The 23606-nt window shown below is 37.3% G+C and overlaps 1 protein-coding gene across 5 annotated transcripts in view; it reads right to left on the reverse strand.

The window, feature by feature from the left end:
• Window positions 1-23606, reverse strand: part of CDKAL1 (CDK5 regulatory subunit associated protein 1 like 1) — a 396424-nt gene that overhangs the window by 33086 nt on the left and 339732 nt on the right. The window lies entirely within an intron of this gene.

Genomic DNA, 23606 nt, shown 5'->3' on the forward strand with positions numbered 1-23606 from the left:
CCATTCATCTTCATCCACCTAATGAAAAAATTCTGCAAACATCACCAAAAAGGTATCTTCTCTTTAAAAGCCACACTTGCTATTTACAATGCTAGGGCATCTCCTTATCCCCACTTGGTGATCTCACTTTGCTGTATGAGATCACACTGATTTCCATGACAGTGGAGCCAACACTGCATATTACAAAGACTCAAGAAGAAGAGGTTTTAACAGCTCACAGACCCAACACATTAAAGGCAAAATAAACACTGATCTGAAAAGACCTGTACTTCAATTATACTTCCCAAATTCCAAATGCACTAACACAGTTTAAAGGAAGCACCAATTTTAAAACTAAATGGAAGTTAAATCGAAGACGCCAAGACAAATCAGTTGTATTTAGGGGCCAAGCAGATATGGAACAAAATCTGGTTTTCCCCAAAGTTCAAAATCCCCCACATAACACCTCTGGTCTTGTCCATTACTGAGTTTATGATGAAGTGTATAGCTTAATTTCTGCAAACCTGGAAGGACATTTAGCTCACATTTTCAGTCTGACCCCATCTCTACTTTTTCCATCTAAATGTGCTCTGGATTATTTCCAAACTCTTTGACAAATGCATTCTGCAATTTACAACTGTCTAGCAAGTTAAATTTACTCACTGCTTTTATTACTATTTTGAGACTCAAAAAGGTTTCACAATTTACTCCAAAGTTTGAATATCTATGAGCAAAGTTACATTCCCCTCCCCTCTCCCTGAAAGACTCCCACCACATCCTAGTGGCAGCTGTTACACACAAGTTTTAAGACCTCCATAGTAAGTTCCATGTGAATCAGCAAGATGCAGAGTGGGTAATAACGTTTTGACTCTTTAAGGTACAAGCAGTAAAACATAAGATTAGAATTTTCTCTTACAGTTAATGGCAGAAAATAGAATTTTAAGAAATTGAAACAGCAATGTCACATCTACATTACAGTATATATATATATATATATATATACAGACATATATATGGATACACACATGATACATATCTAATTCTCCACTTGCTAAACAGAAAGACTTCACAGAATAACTCTTGCCTTCCCTTCCTCGTACATTTATCTGGAGCATTCCCACAGTAAACCCTGGAAAGCAAGGGAGACAGCGAGCACCCAGTTCATTTCCCCAAAGGCAGTTAGACTTCACTCCCCAGCACCACAAGTTGTGGGGTACACAGCAGAAGGGGCAAAATCCCTGAGTTCCAGACCTAGTAACAGAATCCTAATAGTAGAAAATATGTATATTTCTGCATACTTTTAAGAGGTGTTTAAGACTTGTTTATAGCACATTTAGAATTTCCATTCTCTGGGAAGTCTGCAATTACAAATCACAACAGATAAAACATACTCAAATTTTAGTAAAAATCCAGTGTTACCAACAGTATGGGATTTTTTTATTATTACTTTCAAGGAAACAGTTATTAAATTCAAATCCCCGGAGGAGATTTGCAAAACATGTCAATAAGGCACTTGACATAACTACTCCAGTAATAAGACTACAGAGAACATTTCCCCTAAACTGAGAGGTTTTGTTACTTCTACAATATTTGAGACCACAGCTTTTAAAAATCACAACTCAACATCTGCTGTAGCACTGAAGTGCTGAAGTCTCAGATGTCCTGCAATATTATGAAAAAGAGGAGGACAGAGTGTTAGATAAGCAACATTCACCCTTGGGCAAACATGCTACCACTGAGAAGCACCAAGGCCAATCACTAAGTCATGTCCTCACATCGTATTTATTATTTACCAACACTGAAATTTAGCAAAAGTGGCTTGAAGCAATATTGGGTCTATAACTCATTTTTCAGCTGTCTTGTGGTTCCCTGGGTCTCTCTGGTCATAACAGACTGCCTTCATCGTGGCTATGAACCCTGCCTGTGAGGCAGACTAGGCTACATGTGTTATCTTCATACTCTCAGATGACAGAATGGTAAGCATACTATGCAAAAAAAAAAAAATCAGAGGAAGAAGAAAAGAACACCTGTGTTAGATCATTTGATATAAGCTGTGGTTTCTTCAGAGACATGTTGCCAGTTTTTTTCATCTTTGCCTCCAGGAGCCAAAAGAGGTCAGGTCTCCACGTCTCAGTGGGCCAGAGGGAGAGCTTCTGAGCTCAGAATTTCTTGGGAATGGGAGGAAGTCAGGAAGACTGAATTCATCACATAGCATCAGAATGGTGGCATTTAAGTTGAGGACCAGACGTTCAGAGGAGCCAAACAGCCTATACCCATTTACAGTACATGCAGACACACACACACACGCACACACCGAAGACTCGCATGGCATACTGTAAGGAACAAAAAGTAAACCCAGTAATTGTCCATTTGCTGAACTTATGGATCTGTAGCCTTGGCCAAGGCTGAGCTCCCAGAGAGATACAATACTCAGCTATTTGCAGACTCTTTTGCCATAACAACAGTAAAGGAAAATTCCATTTAATGAGTTAGGCCATTGCGTATTCATGATCTACAAGACTAATTGGCTACATGCATTTGTAAGACAGAAAATTACTATCTATCCTGCATCCAAGTATAATTAAGAAGAAATGTAAGTACGCAGAATGCAGCTTTGGTATTGAAATTTGTTCGAAAAGTGGAATATGTCATCATTTCTGCAATTATTCCCCTGGGATCTCTAAGTGCCTAAGTTTCACCTCTCTCAGAATTTAAATATGCAGAAACCAGACATGATATCTAATAACAGTTATAATTATAATAACTTTGATGATTTTTTTTTTTCAGGCATGTAGCAGCAGAAGTAGTTCAGTATCTTATTTTTATTCCTATTCTTTCATCTGCTTCCACAGGTACACATGAGTTCTCAGGGAACTACAGTTCTGCCAAAGCATTTGGAACTGAGGCAACTCAGCCTTGGCATCTCAATTTGGAAAGGTTTCCCAAGCATTATTTTTTTCTTTATGGATGACATTATGAAAATATTTATGAATGATAGCAAAAAAACCTTGCCCAGCAACCTCCCCCATGCCAAGGTGGACTGGTCACATAACTTACAGGAGGGCAGCTTGCTTTCACCAAAAACAGTGCAACAATCACCGCTGGTCTGATCACTTCCTGCACTGCAACAGTTACCAGGAAGTTTGTAAATCTCAGAGTTAGTAATCAAATCACTTAGGAACTTTTATTTCATTTTCATTTATCCTACAGGAAATTCTGACATGATAATTCTTTAACTCAGTTTTTCCTTTACCGGAAACCACGAAAAGCAGTTTTTCCAGCTGGCTGATTTTATAAAATAAATGAACAGCAAGAAATGGCCAAAATCCTTCTTGGCTGCAGTCAAACTAAGTTTCTTTTTTAAACCAAAACTGACTGAATCACATAAAATACAAGACTGATTTTTAAACTCTAGAACAGTTTGCATGCCAAGGACGGTCCCTTTTTACATGCTTTGACAGAATATTGCTACGTAACGTCAACTGTGGTGCCTGCTGTGATTACACTTAGGTAATGCATACCCCCCTAACTTTTTTTTTTAGTCAATTAAGACTACGATTGCACAGCCAGAGCATGTGGCCCAGGAACTTTCTCAACATTTCCTTATCATTCTTTTACCTGCATTTTATCAGCTTTGTTTTTAAGAGCCTCTGATTGGCTAAAAAACCATAAATTAATAACCACTGTATTTCTGTATTTCTCCCATAGAAGAAAGCACACTGCCCATGCAGCATCTCCACTGATTTAGAGACACTGGTCAAAGCCTCCTTCAGGCTAAGTTGAATTCATAGTGGAATTGGTAAGCATGTCTCCATCTGTCTTGAAGGAGGCTGGCTTGGATTCTGACCCAAATCATTATGGAACATACTTAGTACAAGGCTTGGAAGCCACATAAAAATCTGCTTTCCTGTATTTGTTATTTAAATGCGTCATAAAGCAAGCAATGAAAAATACACACCATCACAATTTATGTGTGCATGTTTTAGCATATTATTCTGATGTATAGAATATTTCTGGTAAACATGCATAGTTGACCTTTATTAAGTATAACAAAGTTTAAGCAAAAGCAATGTAGAAAGTGTTTATTCTACATCAGTTTTGGTTTACTTCTCTTCTGATTTTTCATTTGTGGTCTAATTATTTTGAATAAATTTTAGTAATTATGCAGACTGTATTCTTCACTATAAAGCAGAAAAAACCTGATGGACCTACTTTTTATAAATCATGTGAATCCTTCTGTAAATAGAAGCCAAATTTCTTGAAAATTGTAATTAAGCATTCTCTAGGTCTTCTGTTTACATATTGTAGGTGTTTTCTACACTTGACAGAGAAGTCAGTGTGCCACAACCTCCCTGTAAAAGAGATGAGTTTCTGGAAACTTATGACATGGTCCTGTTTTGATGATACCAAAACACATTTCTTTTAGAAATCTCCTTTTTACTGCTTTATTCTGCTATGCAGCACTGCTCCTCCAAAATTTAGGGTGTACACACCCCTCCCTTTGTGAAGGTAGTATTGGAGACAAAGCATGGACTTAGAGCTCTTCTACAAAGTTGTTAGGGATTTAAATGTGGATATTGGAAAGCAGTTAACATTAAAATAGTTCAGCTCCTGAGCATGGCACTTTTTATGCTGCGATAAATATACTTTTCTAGCACACAGCATAGACAGCTGCCACTTCACTAAGGTTCATGTTACAGCTGCTGTCCAATTCCAGATGGGTAAATGCCTCCTTTTTTATTATGTTATGTTCAGTGCATAACCCTGCACAGAAAGACAGTAACAGAGTGACATGAATATTTAGAATTCCATATCTCTTACATCATACAATAATCAGTCAGATTAATCTTTACAACATGTGTCTGGCCCATTTTACACCTGAGGAAAGAAACAGAGAACCTGACCACTCCAGTGCTGCAGAGCAAGCAGCTGTATTCACTACATGGACTTCGTGTATTCCTACTTCCTCCTCCCACACCTAGACAAAGCTGCCTCAATCCTACAATGCCACTAACTAGCAACAAAACCAACATTCTCAGTGTTTTTCCTGTACTTATATTGCTCAGGGTTTTTTCAACCCTGGAAACACCACTGGGTGATTGTCTTCACACACAGGAAAGTATTCAGCTCTTAACTAGTGAACTCTGGAAACCCAATAGAAAAGCAGACAATGTTCAGCAAAGTGTCTCATTTCACCATCAACCAATACAGCTGAATTTGTTAAATTATCACTATCAAACTGCCCTTCTTTAAACAGAGCTGCAGATTTTTTTGTTTTTAAAAGATTGCATAGAAAGTATGACTTATGAAATATTACCTAGGCAAATGTCTTTTTTAAAATTTTGTTTTAGGCACACTTGCTTCAGCCACACTGCTCTTTCCACAGCATCATTCAAAATTCAGAATGGACACAGGCAACAGATGCCCACAGAAAAAACTATTTCAACCATTTTCCAGGCTGGCTTGAGGCTGTGCAAGCTGGAAGGAAGGATTAGGTTTAAATTAAAAGACAGCCAGCTCTAATCATACACAATCAGCATAACAAAAAAGTGCCTGAGACCTTCAGCAGAAGGCACTGCAGCTCATTAACAGCAAGTGAACACCTTCTCTTTGGTCCCCTTACGAATTTGTTGGCATAGTTATGGGGGAGGGAAAAGGTAGGGAGAGAAAGAGGTGAGAGATAGACAGATAGAAGTAGACTGCTTCTGCTTTCTTGGCCCACTGCTCACGCTTCAGGGTAAATAGATCCTTTCTATTACTGTGCACCTGCATCTGACTGCTTCATTCTGATTTGGTCTCCTGCTGGGAAAATGTAGCTTCTCCCAGCACATACAAACCCTGCCATGCAGCTTAGATGAAAATTATATTCAGAGATGTGAGCGGTGACCTAAAAATGACAACTGGTCCTCAAAATATCTTGATTCCTTTTAAATTCTGTAAGCTTGCATTTTGCTTGTCTCTCCTTTTCACTGCCTAGAAAAGGGGTAATAAAAGTAGTATGTTGACAACCCTGTCATACTACATTTCTAAATTTCATTGACTGCATACAATATTATAAAAGGAAAGTAAGTTTTCTGAAATGGGAGATACATATTGCCCCTGAAAGAGGATTCTCTCACTGGATCTTTCTGTTGTAAACCTTGGCTTAAGCAGCAAAATGATGAGGTGTCAGAAACTGGCTTTCGTCTGGATCCGGCACATCGCTGCTAAGACACTGTTTTCTTGAGCTCTCTGAAATGCATTTCCACACATGCAAAATCCAACTCTGACTGTTACACAGAGGAGTGGCCACAGAGGTGGGGAAGTTGCTACAGCAATATAAAATACTCTGTACAAAACTGGTATTTGAGACTATCGGGTAGCATAACCACTCAAGCAACTGCCTTAATTTAATACTCACAAAAGCCTCTCCCTCACTCTTTTTCAAATCATCTAACAAACCCCATAAAACTGTGGCAAATACCTACAGAAAACATCTAAATAAAAATATTATCTCAAAATAGGAACAAGAAACATCTGAGAAGGTCTAAAATATGTTTAAGGTCTTCCTTTCACATCCATAGCATTTCACAAACAAAACAAAAGAAACTAGACAAAGAGTCTACCCTTAAGAAAACTTAACATTTAAATAAAAGTATAGGAAAGCATACTATCAATGCTGATTTTATAGAATAGAAGATGGCCTTTAGGAGAATCTTTAAAAAATATTTTCAACTTCCAGCCAATTTGGCAATCAGATGGATTATGGTGACATGAATAAACAAATATTTGGGTTCTTGAAATTTTATTTTTTTCCAATAACAAGCTAAGCCTGTAGTGAAATGAGGCAACCAAGCTTAAAAGAATGATGGTCTTTGTTAGGAAAGGCCATCCTTATGCTTCTTCTGTGAAATTATTTAGAATTATTTAGATTGGGTGTTTTTGCTTGAAGCAGTTCCTTAAGATACACTGCGTATTTCCAAGTGATTTAAGCACAATATGAAGTGGTAGTTGCTAAGGCAACAATATGCAATCCCTGCTTCGGTGATCTCTTGTAACAGCTGCATAAGCCCAGGCAAGTATCAGTTATATGAGAATTTATACATCAGCTTGGTAAATACCCTATCAAATAACTTCTCCAGGAATTGCTCAGGAACTTGCAATACCAAACTGTTTACTCAGACTAAAGTCTTGCCTACACGACGGAAATAGAAGTGCTCAGCAGTGGCTCTGTCAGAAGGGTGCTGATGGAGCACAGACGGACGCAAGGCTGTGTTCAGCATCAGCAGCTGTGGGAGAGAATTGCCAGGAATAATAAAAGGCCCCAACGTAAGCATCACTTCAGTAAATCGCAGGCTGAGCCACAGGTTACTTCCTCACAGACAAAACAAAGCAGGAAAAATTTAAGAATAGATGAAAATACTGGATTTGAGAACACAGATGACAAAGTGAACACGGCACTGATACGAATCAAGAGTCAGTTCTGTCTCGCCTCACATGATGCTGGTATCCCCCCAGTAAGACTGGGTGCTCCTAGAATGCATCTGTAGTCTGATATCTTTCAATCAAATACACCAAAAAGGCTGCAAGAAAAGCCTGACTTCTCTCCAAAATATCACTACGATTTTTCTGCTCATCCTACAACTGAGGCCAATGTTCTCTGTTCATCTCATCTGAGAACAAAGGGAGAGCAGATGGGATAAAACAGGAGAAACGAGGGTCCAAAATGACCCTGTATGCAAAGCCAAACCCAACTCTCCCCCCAAATCTATTAAAATATCTATTAATACATTTATACATTTAACAACACACAAAACATGTAACATAACATTGCTGCAAGTTAATTAACTGAGAATACAAAATGGTGGCACTGAGAGACTTAAAAAAGGGTATAAATATGTATCAGCTTTCTTTTCTATAAAAACTCCTCTTGCCTACACAAATCACAGGCTACTAAAAAAAAGCATCAGAGCCTGTTAATGTTAATGAGGATAGGATACTGATACCATTTTCTTTTATTTTGAAGGTAGACACTATGTGATCAAAAATTACACACTCCAGGGGGTTTCTTCAGTATAAGGCAAGGTAAGACCCTAGAACTGCTGACACTTCTAGTGGCATAATGCTGAATGACAAATAACATCAAGGGCTTACAGAGGGACTAAAGTGAATGAGTCATTAAATAATGATAAATGTAGTGTGACTTTATGTTGTTTAGAATTTAATAGCAACTACTGTCAAACTAGCTGTGATGCATTTTACTATTTTTAAACTGAATGCCAATTATTTGCATCTAAAAAAGGTAAGCAAAAGAAACACCTCCTCATTAGCACACTAGAATGATAATTCTGACCAATTCTTTATTATCCATTCAAGGAAAGGAAATCAGTTCAAGAAAATAGCAAGATAAATCACTTCTGTTCTAAAACAAAAAGAAAGACATTACTACTATGGAACTTTCTAATGTCTTCTCCATAACCTACTCAGTTCTCAAGGATAAGCATAAAGTTAGCACAGGAACCTCAACTGGGTGCTGTTATGTATGCCTGAGCACACTACTTTTTGCATGACATCAGAACAAATATGTCAGATTGAAGGTTTGACTACTCAGTAAATTCTCTTCACCATATACGCCACTCTGTAAAACTTTCTCTTTAAAAAAGCCCTTACATAGCTCAGACAGTAAGAAGTACTTAAAAATTGGAAGACACTAGGAATTTCTACAATCCTTCAAATTAAGCAGCAACACCCTTTCCTGTCGCTGGATTTTAACATGACAGAAAGAGGAACCAGCTGTACAATTTAACTGCAAGTGAAATTAATTATTGAGGTCAACAAGAAACATAACACAGGTGTTAAGACCACATTATAAACTGTTTAAATACAAAGAATTACAGTGGTGTCAAATATTTTGTCTGTAGTTCTGTGCATATCACATCACTAATCAGACTATTGTGCTCTCACCTAGCAGGTTTCCAATTCCACACCAAGTGTACTGGTTATCTTTTCAATTAAGCCAATGGAATGGTTTGGACATACACACTAAACAATAAATACCTAGACAGGCCTGAAACATCTTACGGTACAAAGTCTTTGCTAACAGGAGAGAACTAGGAAAAAGAATGATCAGCAATTGTGTGACAGATCTTTTTAACCCTCTCTGTAGGTATGGCAAGAGGGGTGATTTAAGTGTACATGAAAATGGGGATTCAGAGGGAGATTTACAGATTGTTCAGCAGTCTTGAACACGTACAAGGAAGGAGTGGCCCTGCCTATCACTATGATTTTTGCAGACCATCCACAAAGGAGGTTGACAGCTGTGAAAGAGAGCCTCAAGAATAAAGGATTTTCTTATGCCTCTGTGAAAAAAGTCTGCAAATACAAATAGAAATGTGCAATGTAAATACAACAATTGTCCAAGGAAAAAATATTTCAAATTTCTGTTTATGCTCCTTCCTTTCTGTAAGTAATCTCCCATTAATCACAGTGAAAATGCAACAGAAAATCAGAGGCACAGGAAACAAATCACCATTCATTAAAAGAAATGTATTAATGAATGTAGCACACTAGGCAGAAATCACTGTTGTATTCCCACAACTGCTGTAAATGCTGTATTCTAATGTTCTCAAAGCCTGACTCATGAAGGTATCAAAATTATGTAGAAATACTTGTGAGAAAAGTTCACATATTTGTTTTTGCCGTTGCCTTTGCTCCATCTTGGATCATATCAGAATGCCAATAGGATACAGCATTTTATTGTCCTACCCTGCCCTTTTTCCTCTTCTGTGTTCCCACCTTTCTGAGTATTATTTTCCCCTTACTTGACTGGAATGAAAAAACTGAGTAAGACTAAACAATGTTCCCAGCCCTGAGAAGAACTCTCGAGCAAGTGGAGACTAAGAACTCAAGAGCAGCAAGATTTCTCCTGGCTTCTTTCCTCCTTCTACTGAATTGCTCAACGCATAGTTTTATTATACTTTTCTACCACGCCTGGCCTAAGACAGTTGTTCTTTTTATTTTCCCTGAAAATTGTTCTGTTCCTGAAGGGACTCTCATGTATGTGAACATGTCTCATGTATGCAAGAAGTCAAGCACAAACCATTGTTTCAGTTTCCTCCATGTTGCAATGATCCAAACATGGAAGAGAAGTGATGCCCCCATGAAAAAAAATGCAGCTTACTGTTTTCCATTTTTAAAATCTACTCCCCTTTCCCCTCTTACACCTCTCCCTCTATTGTACACCAGTAAAGGCAACAAAACCATAAACTACCAGATTCCAAAGGCAAAATGCTAGAAATTAACTTGAAATTGCCTTTTAAACAACTGCGATGGGGCACAAAATCTATCCAGGCCTAGGTCTTGTTAGTCCCTCTTTAACATCTAGCTATGAATTCTCCAAAAAGAATTCTGGATCCAAATCGGCCTTGCATCATTTGTGTTTTACCTCTATGTCAGAAGCAGCAAGAAGAGTATAAGCTACTTTCTGTGAGGTGATCACATACAACAGGTATGTAAGACAGGAGAAAAGAATGATACTTAGATTTTACACTGTTTTGTGAAATTATGAAGATGAAGTTGCTTGACACAGTAGCTGTAGCTGGGTTCATCAGCTATACTGGTGAACAGGTCTGGGCTGATGGAAGTTTCGTATTGCCCAAGCAAAAAAATATTGTCAAGAGTGCCAGCATGGTGTCTGGAGTATTATTATAGCATACTATAATGAGAAAGAAATGAGAATGAAGCTTACTGTCCAAAAATAGAAGGCTCAGGGTTAAAAAGATTTAGGACTGCTCCTTTCTCCTAAAGGATGTGGTAGAAATGGCACCACAATTCAGCACACTAAAAAAAGGTCATATCTTCACATAAACTAGTTATTTTGATCAGTTCTAGCTAACATAAAATTTTAGCCAGATCTCCTGCATCCAAGTGAATCTCCACATATTTGCACTTCCATCCTACTATCTTTCCTACGTAATATGTCAAAGACTATACAAACACCTCAGGGTCACACAGGTTTTTTAGGCTCTAGAAACTTGACAGGGATTACCGTAATGATGGGGATTGGTAATGGAAAACTGTGCAAATGGTGGCAACAGAACTCAGCAACACAGAGGCATTGCACTGGTTTTGAAGAATTAAAGGGCAATTTTTGTCCAGTGAGAAACTCCACTCAACCTTCAAATCAACATTTTAACTGTGAATATCAGCAGCTTCACCATTAACATGAAGTTGGGCATACCCTTATATTGCTTTTTGGTTTTCAAGATCATGAATTAAAACAACTTACAGACATGTCTGCCAAAAAAGCTCTGCCAGTTCATAGAGTGGATTTTGCTATTCCATCATGCTTGAATGCCAGTAGAGAGAGTAGAGATTTTGCTATATTTTTTAAGGAATACTGTTAAACTCTGAAGAGTGCTTCTGATAAAGGAAATATTTGCCCTTTCATTTGTTCTGTATAATAAAGGACAGAATTTCTTCAGGTAGTATGAGATAACTGGTCACATTTGTATTTCAAGCACTTTGAAAATACATCTTGCAACTTCTGTCATAAAAATTCTGACCATGTAATAGATTTGCCAAACATTTTCCCAAATAAACTTCTTCAAGCTGCAATGCAGTGAGATAAGCCAGCATGTGTGCCACAAGTGACCTGATGGTCCTTCTAAAGGCGAAAAAAAGGCTCCTAAAACAAGAATTAATTCTAGGTTTTTCCCAGGTTTTTTCCTTTTATGACAGCCAGATGAAAAGGCAGGAAATGGAAAGGCTCATGACTACTAGTACCCAGCAATCCTCACGGCAAGAGAAGCCTGACGCTGCCAAAGTCCAGTATTTATGAATGACATTAACAAATGGGACTGATTAAAAGAAAACAAGGACTTCATACAGAGGCAAAGAAGATGAGGGGTCTTGGTAAGTCATGCAGTAATTTTTCTCTCATATAAAGAGTCCATTGCAAAGAAAGGGCCTAACAGGTTTACCCTTATTGGTAATAATTGCACACAGTTGATATTCCCTCTGCTCCAGGGTTGAAGAAAAGGTAATGCCTCACTTTCTGGGAAATTATTCATGACCCAGCTTCAGTGAAGAAGAGGTTAGCGTCTCAGAGAGGTTGAGATGAGTTATATGATCCAAACTCAAGAAAGCATGAAATAAATGCAGAACCTGGGAGAGAGGATATGCCATTTCATTTACACAAAGAGAAAGGAGATTGAACGAGGAAAGAAGTCAGCAACAGAAAATCTGTTTATGAAGGAAGCTGATCAAGTAGAACAGAGTATCTGGAAGGGCTTTTTGCAAAACACAGATCAAATAGCATTATCTGCTCGTACTTCAGGCTTCTCATGCATCAAGTATAAATTATTGCATGGAAGAGAACATGCTTTCAGAATCTGTTTATTGAAGAGAGTCAGGCAAAGAGTTTGCTGCACAGCTCTCAGAGAGAATCAGCTTTAGGCCTTGTCACATCAATGATTTATAGGGTGACACTAGGGAAATCAATTAAGCTCTCTACGCGCCCCAGTTTTCCCATCTGTAAAATAGGGGCAAGCTGTTATTCAAGGAGAGTGCTTTTCCATTTTCTAGCCTTCCTTCTTGTGTTTGGGTGGTCATTATTTTGTTAGTTTCTACACTACTAAAATTACTAGTTTTATGTGGATGTGTTTTTATTTTGGCATTAGAATATACCTGTTCTTGCTTCATTTTAACTATTTTGTTTTTATACAAATTCATTCTATAATTTTAGCAGCAAGATCAAAAATATGGCATACAGTGTGAAGGGGACACATACTTTTCCTAGAACACAGATCCTTCAGGAAGCTATTAAAGAAATCTCATGGTAGGCATGAATAGAAAATCCAAATATAATGAAGTCAGGCAAATGTGGAAAACTGCTGTTTATTTTCACTTTAAATTGTTTAACAGTTTTGCAGCATTTTAGCACTTCAAAAGTTAGTGATTCTTTGAAAAAAACTGCATAGAAAAAAAAAATTGACAGAATACAGTCTAATCCTCAGGCATCTTGGAAAAAACCCCCACACGGTTCCCCTTGGGCTACTTGTTTCATAGATTTTCTTTGTTTGTTCTCTGGTGTCCAAAGAGTAAGAAATTCACCATTCAGAAGGAACATCTAAATAAATACCTTGCTGAGGTTTTAGACTGGAAAAGGGAACTCAGTTCAGGGCATTGGTAGCCTTTCTCTTCCTATAGACAGACTTAAAATACATTGGTCACAGTTGCCTTCATCTTTATACTATTCTACACTGGTTAAAAATGGGGTAAAGGATAGGAAAAAAAAAAAGCAAAGTAGTTCAGAAGCACAAAGATCTAATTATTCATGAATGACTGTTAGGAGGGCTTATATCTATACAATGCTTTTGCCGGTACTAGGAAATGCACCCTTTTGCTTGTAGAGGTAATAATACATTCAACTTTTAAAGTGGGAAGAAAAACAGCTAAGGAAATGTTTTAAAATACAGTTTCTGTTTCAGTATAAGATGCTGCAGTCTCTTCTTAGGAGGAAGCCAGTGTGAATGTGATTGGCGGATACAGTAATAAGGATTTTTTTCTGTCCCTGCCACCTGGGCCCTCTGTTACACTGTGACTTGCATGAAGGATAACCATATAACTGTGAGGCCATCAGAGTCTGACTCTAGCCCTGCCATGGTTTTGAAATTCTCCAGCAGACAGCAAAATTTCAACAACCAGGTTCTTCAATTATATGAGGACTGGGAGATTAATTTAATGTGTTTAGATACTTGTCTTGCCATTGCAAATGTAATCTTCTTACTCAAGACACACCAGCTGCCTTGGGCATTAGGAAGAAAATTATTATTCTGCTATGCATGGAATGGTGCACAGGACATTGGCTGAAAATAAAGAGAAATGACAGTAAAGCAAACATCAGTTTGTGGTTACACTGAATCCTCAGCAAATGGCAAATGACTCTGAACTGGCAAATCCTTTTATCGTTGCAGTTTTTACAATAATCTCAAATCTCTCCTTTATCTGCTTGCTTTTTGGCTTGTTTAACACAGAGACTGATGATCAGTGAAGCAAAAGATTTAGTTTAAAGGTGTCAGCTAATATCTACCACAGAGCTGCCATTGCTCTTCAAACTGGCTTTACAGATAAGAGCTGGCTGCTCACTGGGTGGCCACTACAGTACTATTCAAGAAAATATCTTGAGGTGTTCATATTGGCAACCAGGTTACAATATACATGTGTCCAGAAATGTTATCTAAAGTCAGTGAGAGGTTAACAGTAAATATGTATGCTTTGTATACAAGATGCGATTCCAGGAGAAGGCCGTGGTTGGGTGGTCTGATTTAAGCAAATCAAGTTGAGTCATATCATGGAGCTGTCTATTTTTATTGTTTTGTTTTGTCCTTAACAAATCCTTTTAGCTATGTTGAGTATAAGGTACTTTCTGTTTTTAATCCCATTGCATTATATTTTTAAAGAAAGCATGCCTCTGATCTTCATAAACTTCCATTTAGGTGATTTAATCCCCCTTCTTCCACAGGTTGCTCTTTACACAAACGGCACTTTCTCCTCCTTGGACAAAGCACTCTGAAATGCTGCTGCAGCTCATTCGGCCAGTGCAATTTTATATCCTACAGCAACAGTGTAAATTATAGACAAACAAAGCCATCTTGAGCGTGATCTGGAGACCTGAAGTATGTAGCTGACTGGGGGACACTACGTGGCCTTCAACAATTGCTGGTTATAGTGACAGTGTTTTGCATTTCTGACTGCTCCAGCTGAGCACTCGCAAGCTGGAAGTCACTAATTCTCACATGAAATTCTGAAAATACTGTATTATTGTTCATGTGTGTGTTACTGAAATAACAGACCACACAGTAAAACTGATTTTACATTCACCACTCAAGTTTGAGTAACATTTTTGTCATTTAGGTTAAGATGGGATAAGATATCTCAAGTAACGACAGTTGACGTTTTCACAAAACCAGTCTGAATCAAGATCAAAGCAGCACCTACTTGTTTTTACTGCATTCAGGGTTTGAAACTGATTTCTATTTCTTGTGCATTTGCTTGCGGCAGTTAAAAATAAATGATCAGTTTAAACAAACAATTTGAAAAGAAAAACAGATAGAAAGGCAAACTCTATTCAGAACTTCAATGTGTTCCAAAGAGAATTTCAGTGAATGCACAGCAAAACCCCATAATTTAAATAAATATTAATTTTATGACAAACTGATGCAGCCTTTCTGAGAATTATTTTCTTTAAAGACCATAATTGTTGTAGAGTACACAAGGGTAAATGGATAGTGAGGACAGAATTCTCACTAGGAAATACTAAAATTAGAGCAGGAAGACTGCTGTCTTTCAATACTTTGCATTGCATACATCCGATATTTGGATTATGTAAGAAATAGTCATCAGTTTAGTCAAAAGGAATCTGTTTAAAAACAGAAGGACATTATATACAATTATTTAATTATTTGAAGAATGCAGGGATTCCTCAGTACAAGTGTACCGGAGCTGCACATAAGCTGTACATATGGATGCAATGCAATAAATCAGACACAAAAATGTAGCACTTGAAAGTAGAAAGACTGCTTCTTTACAAAATGTAATACCACATATTCCCTGCTTTCCTAGAATTCCACTGACAACTTTGAACTTTTAGAATAATGGGTTTCACCCCCTGAACACATGCCACAGAAGGCTGAGGGAGGCACTGCACACAGTTCACGATACAGGCTGGAAACCTAAACATTTGGTTGCATCATATAAAAGAAGAAACACATGTACAGCGAATCCATCTGACATTTTCACACTTATTTTAGAAGATCTCTTCAACTTCCTCATGATTTCAGTCTACATTTAGTTCATTACTAAGTCCTGCAATTGCAGAACTAAAATTAATCAGAATCCCATTTACTTTCTGAAGAGCACTCAAAAGTCTATGATTTTAAATTAATTTATGCAAAGAGAAAAGCTCTTGTCTTTGTAAGTATAATTCTAAGCCATATAAATCGAAAGTAAAGCTTTAAACCCGTAATGACCCCTTTTCCATCCAGTCTTAAATGGAATAATTAAGCAATAACTTCCATTCCATCTAAGTACATGCAGCAGTGATGGGTGTCTGCTTGCTGACTAAAGCCTGAAGCATTTAATTGACCTGTGGGAGCTGATTATTGCAAGTATAGTCATATGGCACAGAAGTTATCTACTTTTTGCTAGAAGAAATCTTTCAAAGTAATTAATAATGTTGGTAATTTAAAAAGATTATGCATAACTACTCACTATGAACAGACAAGCTGTAGTCAGCAAGCCTGTTACAGATTTTTAAAGATAATAATATCTGTAGGTGTACTCATTTGGGTTGTAAATTTGACTGCTCGAAGTAATAGAACAAAAATGAGTCATTGGCCAAGGGCTCAGTTCAGAACTCATGAATTATCTCTGGATTTTCCTGGAGAGACTGACAATAAGGCATCCCTCACTGACTGTGCTACAATCTGATGTTTGCTATTTATATCCTTGCAGCAGTGTTTAGAAAACTCCTAGGTAAATGAAATTCATACAGTAGCAAACAGAATACCTGCTGTTTCAGATATCCTTCATAGTTGCCTACAAGAACAGGCCAGTATTAGAAAAGGCAGTCTTCTTGAAGCATGTGCTCCAAAGTCACGAGACCACTGGGAGAGATTACTCTCAGATTACTCTACAGATAATGCAACATAAATTCACTTTCCTTGGCTAATCTGCACTGCACACTCAAAGAGGATATATAACTGCTGGGGGAAAAAACTGGAAAAAACTCGTCTACTAGAAAGTGACGGTGTGTGACAAGAAGGAATTTAGAAGACATTTCTTTGGAAGCTCTCCTCTGTCTAAAGAATAGCAAAATAAATTCACTCTAAGTATTGTGTCCATTGCTTGCTGTTAATAGATACTGCCTCTAGAGTACTGGCATCAAAAGCAGATTAATCTTTTCTTAGCATCTCAATGTTCAGGTGATGTCTGAATACCTCCTCAGCTACACTTTCTAAAACAACAAAGAAAAATTACAGAATGTAAATATCCAGTAACAATCATGAAGTGCTTAACATATTAGAAGATGAATACTACTTGGTTTTCTACCTAATAATCCACCTAAAAAAACTATGAGGTCCTAAAACATCTTGGAAGAGAGGAGAAAACTTGGTAACAAACAAGAAAAAGCAAGCTGCTCCTACTAAACTTTTCCCATAGAACAGCTGAGAAAGACCCAAAGGTCATTGAAAACCCAGTTCAGCAGTCCTCAAGGGATTGTCTATCCCTTGGCACTAGTGTGGACCTTTCAATGGGAGCTGATCATCGTAAGCAGCTTCTTAAGAGGTAACACCGACCACACAGACCTGGTGGAACTCAGACTATCAGAACTCATGCCTTACAAAAATGACCATGCTCAGTCAGAAAAAAGAAAGCTTGGCAGCCAATCGTTTTCTTTTGATTAAAGACTGGGATGTGGGAAGGAGGGGTATGGTGGGTTTGTTTGTTGTTTTTTTGCTGTTTGCTTATTTTTAAATATCTGTCAAAAGTTAGGGGATAATAGTGCTAAGTACGATAAATACTCCTTGGTAAAGCCCTTTATCCAGTATAGCATAAATTACCATTGGATAAGATTTTGCATATATATATTTGGGACAATAACAAATATATTGTCACATCCTGGTAATGAAATGGGAATAGTTTCTAAGAGACAAGCTGCAATATCTCAATTTGTTGGAAGCATCAGACGGAAAATTTCAGCTATCAGTTACACATCCATCTTTATTTAATATATTCATACATGATCTGGAAAAGGGAGTAAGTAATACAGACTTGAAATCCATGGAGGAGATTAAAATGGAGGGGATATGCGAACTGGTAAGAGTAAACAAATTGAACTATGTATGGAAAAATAAGATTCCCATTCTGAAAATGTCAACTAATCTATTTGGAAATACATAATCTGAAACACAGATGCTCTCTGGAAAACTTGGAAAGCAACAGTGCTGAAAAAGATTGTTGGGAGGACAGAACACTGGACATGAATTTGTAAAATGACACAGTAGTGGAAAATAACACAGACTTACATTATATCAGAATAAATACACACAGTATTTATATCATGAGTGTGGCACTAAGCCATTGAGCCTAAACATTCCTTCAGGGCCTTGGAAAAAGAGAGTTGTATTATTTTACTCTGAAACCTGTAAATCCTATCTCATTCCCCTTCCTTTCTTTTGGAAAGTTTTGCTAAATTAAACCTACACTAACTAGAAATCACTGCAATTTTCTAAGACTGGTTTTGCCAGTATTGAAAAGAGCAAAATGCACAGACAAATGGCCAATCAGATGTGATCAATGTTCTGCTTTGTGGTCACTGGACCTGGGCTAAGGCTTTCCCTTCCAGAAGTTAAATAACATAAAGATTTTGGAATTCTGAGAAAAACGATTGACATTGAAAATGTGGAGCTGACAAGTAAAGAGGCGAGATCACAAGGCTGACAAAGACAAGGAGAAAAGAATAACAAGCAGTGATGAGGCTGTGCAGCACCTTTGAAAGACATGGTAGGACAAAAACACTTGACAAGGAACCTCAGTGCACAGGTCAGTTAAAACCACACTGATCAAAATATTAGGAAAGAAACCTTGTGCCACGTGAGCCTTCATTATTGCATGACAGAGCACATAAATAAAATTCTTTTCAATATGTAGCATGTTTTAGTCTTGTTTAGTTTGCACATGAATGACATTTTAAAAATGTAAATATTTCTCAGCATGCATTTAAAATTTCTCTTAAAATTTCTACTGCTTTGGTTATCCTCTAAAGTATGTTCCTGCTGCAGCATGTATAGTCTTTGAATATTAGGTGGCATCGATGCCCTTCAGAAAGAATACAGAGTTTTACCTTGAAATTGGATTGCCATATTTTAAAGGAAAACCTTTTTATTTTCTCTCCTCAGTCCCATCAACTTCAAACATTGCTCACTACCTGAAGCCTCTCTACCATTCTTTCTACTTGTACTACCAGTTTGCTTGTTTTCTTTTTTTTTTTTTTTTTGTTAATCAAAGTAACTTTTTCACAATTGAGGAATACTAGATGTAGTTGTTTCATCCCCATCTGGGTTTGTGTAATAGTGTAGCGAATTTTGCAGTTTGTTATCTAATCTCTGTAGCACCACTTAAGTACAAGTGATCAGGAAAAGGCCTCAGAACTCTATCCAACAGAAAACTGGCCAAGACTGTTTTACCTAGCACTAATTTTTATCCCCCTTAACTTGACTGCAAGGTTTATGTTAAAAATAATCAAATAAACTGAGAACGCTTCTCAGAAATCCATTTAGGTGAGAAATGGATGCTTAATCCCTACATATTTTGACCTTCCTTGATCAGCTTCACAATTTATTTGGAGGGGAAACTGTCAAAACCATCTCTATGCTAATTATGTAAAGATAATAAGCAGTATCCTTTTCAGCTTAAATATAGAAAGAAGTTTGGCGAGGATAAAGCAGAAATGAGATGGGAAGTCAGCACGTGCTCATCTTTACTGACCGACCCTTTAACACCAATGCTTCTCTTTTAACTCCATCTTCCACAGAAACCATCACGAATGAGGCCACTTCTTTGCTTCCATTACACACACCGTTTTTCAGGCAGTACTGGTTCATATTCTCTGATGTGTTATGAATGTACTGTTGGATGACAGGAGCTTTGTAAGATGTCAATCAACCAAACTATTCCAACTTTTAGATCACATATTCATTCAGCTGCTCAGATCGTAATGAGAAGTAGTGGAGGAAATACATATTCTGGTATTTCTAATGCTAATTTGCTCATTGGCAGCTGCAAAAGCCAACTTTCTAGATTCTGGGGGCAAAGTGAAGATCCAGTCTAGTATTATTTTCTTCAGCTCTCGGACGTCGAGAGGTTCAAGTTGTCTAGCAGCTAGAATTCAGTTCAGATTCACTGAAACCTTATTGGAAATACTTGAAAGAGTCACCTTTGACACAAATACTCTGTCCCAGCTGACAACCCAGCTGTATCCCCAAGATAGGTATTTGTATACTCCAGGGAGTAACTAACAGTAATCTTTAGCTGGCAAAAGACAGCAGCCACTCTTGGAAAGGTACTTAAGCTACAATTGCCTGTGTTTATTCTTGCCAACTCAGAACTCACAAACCGTCCTCTAGCCCAGTTGACAAATAAATAAAGGAATATTTTGGAACTTGTGCCTGGCTTGCAATTCAAATATCTAAAAAGGCATTAGCACTAGCACGTACCAATAATATGTTGCCATTCTTCTCATTTTACAGATGGAGAAGCTGCGACTAAGCTGAGAACAAATATCTAAAATTTAAGAAAGCCGAGATACAGCTTCCCAGGTTTTTGACTCCTCAGGTGTGCTAAGCACAGGCAATCTCTGCATCCAAGGACACTTGCTCTGTAGTGAATGTGCCTGACACAATCATACAGTAATTTTCCATCCTGAAATACTAAACTGACTCTCACTACCCAAAACCTGTGTCCCAACAAGCCATAACAATGAAGTTATTTCCTGCCTTTTTATATAGTCCTCTTAGACTATTTAATCTCAAACTACAGTGACTAGAAATATTTTTAGAATATGTAAATCATAGTAAAAAATCCACTTACTTTGAAGGCAGTGGAAAAAAGTCCTACTTTGAAGTAGAAAAAGAGACATGGTAACAAAAATACCCCCAAATCTTACAAGTGCTTGATTTCTCTCTTAATTAAATTTCTGAGTGATCAAACCAACACATAACTTCAGGGAGACTATCTGAAAGCAAAGATCATTTAGCCTCAGCAATAAACCCAAAATAAATCTTTTTATATTTCTTTATTCATACCCTCACATTTTAGTTCAATTTGTGTCTAAACAAGACATGCCCCTGTCAGTTTATGTTCACAGTTCACCCTCATCTTTAACCTTAAATCTAAGCAGAGCTGATAACCTCTCTTTCAAGTCAACATGTATTTTGTTGGATTGACCCAACCCCTCTGCCTTTAACAGAACCCAGCAGCAGCTGTTTTCAAACTGCTTGAAACCTTGGAGATCAAAGTTTGAGGAACCCCTGTCATTCTCCCAAAGAATTAAGATCTGTGAAGAATGTATGTACCTCCTCAGGCTCAGATTTCAGAAATACAGCAACTGAAACGAAGAGAAATTTAGAGAACTGTGTCAAGCATATTCACACTGCTGGAGTAGGTATTTTCAATTAAAACAAATAGATACTTTCAACAAAGCTGTACAGCCATCCTCACAACAAAATAATTTGCTAGAGTCTGCAAGGCAACTGGATTCTTCAGAGACAACATTGATGGAAATTGCTCACTACTAATAGTTTACATACAGAACATGTGGCTGTGCAGAGTAATGTAATATCCTGGATTAGATTCAGATTTTACATATATATGTGAATTGCTCTTTTCCCTTTCTAAACTACCACTCAGTATGTGGAAAACTGACATAGTGGCATAAACCACATGCAATAATTTAAGGTTTCTCTTGTCAGCCAGATGCTATTTATCATGCTACCTTTCAGCAGTGCTCAATATACCACAGAATTTTATCAATAATCATTAGGTTGCCCTTCATCATTCTATAGGAAACACCTACTACCTATTTTGATTGCAACCTAACTAACCAAAAAGCATGACTTCCAGGACCTAAAACAGTCTGATAAAATAAAAAGTGAAGCAAGACCCCCTTAAAAGCATTTCAAGGAAAAAAATCATAAATTAATCTCTGCAACAATTCCTGTTTTTCCTGTTGGATGCTCTGAAGTCAGGGTAGACATCTGCATTTATGTGTTCAACTAGCAAAAAAGGTGTTTCATATTTGTTTTTGCTTTTAAAAGAAAAGATACTTTCCTTTAACCCTCAAGTTAAGAAATTTTCTCCCTTCCTTCACCTTTTTCTGTATGATGACAACAAGTGCAGTTCTTACAGATTTACTGAAGTCCTAGGTGGCATATTACACAACCTAATTAAGAAACATAAAAAGTAATGTCAGATTTGCATTTTTCAAATGCCAGATTTATAAATAGCCATTTTTACAAATGTAAAATATTTTTCTTTTCAGCTACCTTCTTCTCTGAATTAAGACACGTATGTGTGTGTTTGTACAATTGATGATCCATAATTTGAATTTTCTCTGCCATATATATATATATATATATACACACACACATACAAAAAAAAATGCATACATGGACATGCACTCTAAATCCCACCCTGAATGTGTAATTCTTCCATCATCACTATTTATTTATCATATAGTCCTGGAAGACCAATCTCTCTTCAAGATAATTCACATACCATATGCAATCTGCAGTGACAGAAAAAAATCCCCCACCCTAAGAAAACAAACAAAAAAGCCAGTAAAAGCACATTATCCTTTAAGGATCAAAAGCTGCAAGAAAGGAGAACAACTGCATCGAGATTTTGTGTGCTGAGCTTCACTCAGGGCCCTTCTCCGCCTCCTGCATCCTGTGCAGATTCAGTCACCTTAACCCAAGAATGGAGTTGCTGCATCAGACTCAACAGCGCGTGCGAAACTCAGGTTCCCTCTTCCAATGCAGGGGGTTTTTACAAAAAACCTGTACACACACGTTAGTGGACTTCTCATCCCCCAGATATTTCTCCTTCATGCAACAAACACAACTAATGAGTTAGAGCCAGCAAATGGAACATGTGCAAAAGCACCCATCATTCATAAACACAGAGCCTGGCGTGTTGGCTGAGCTGTTCACAGATCAGCCAGCAATCAGTGATAAAGTGGATTTAGGTAGAAATTTAACTTTTTCAGTTAAAGGAAGAGAGCACACGTGGGACACCAGGTCCTGGTATTTTTTACATGATATCTAATGAATTATACTGTTTATTTCTGCTTGGTTTACTGCTGGTTTATTTTTTGTGTTGCTAATATGATACATTTTGACTAAATTTTTAAATTGGCTTCCTTACTAAGGATCCTTAATAGATAAAAAGCAGCAAAAGCAAATTCAAAATCTTACCTTGGCAGCAAAAAATTTATAGATCAGGATTCTCCACTCAGACACAAACAATGAAATCCTTATTCAGAATATCAGATGGTTCTGAATGTCAAAAGTTACCACTTTTTTTTTGGTTTTTTGGTCTGGTGCTATTTGATACTCTCCAAATTTCCACAGTATAAGAGTGCAACGTTTAATTTTAATGAATGTAGAGAAAAAAGAGTTATTAGTATATGTCAAATTTACTTAGCTACTTTTTAGAGTGATAAAACACATTTAACTGTGAAATGCAATCTTCCTCAGTGTTCTCACCTCCGTCTATTTAAGTGTTCAGAATCCTAGAATTAATAAACAGTACATTTGTTTAGTTATTTTCTATAATGCACTTCCCATACTGATGATGTCTAAGAAGTTGTACAAATAGCAAACAGAAGAAAACAAATCTTTTGTCAGCTCTGAAACTGCTATACTAATGGAATATCCTGTCAGATTGTGATAAGAGAACCTCCGATCTTAAACTCTGAGCTTGGATCTCCAACTTGAAGTCCAACTTCATTATGCAGCAAATCAAGATGCAAATTGAAACAAACTTTTTTTCTTTGCTGAACACATAAGCTCAATATCTTTGCAAAT

This window comes from Corvus moneduloides, chromosome 1 (assembly GCF_009650955.1).
Source record: "Corvus moneduloides isolate bCorMon1 chromosome 1, bCorMon1.pri, whole genome shotgun sequence".
Classification (NCBI taxonomy): Eukaryota; Metazoa; Chordata; class Aves; order Passeriformes; family Corvidae; genus Corvus; species Corvus moneduloides.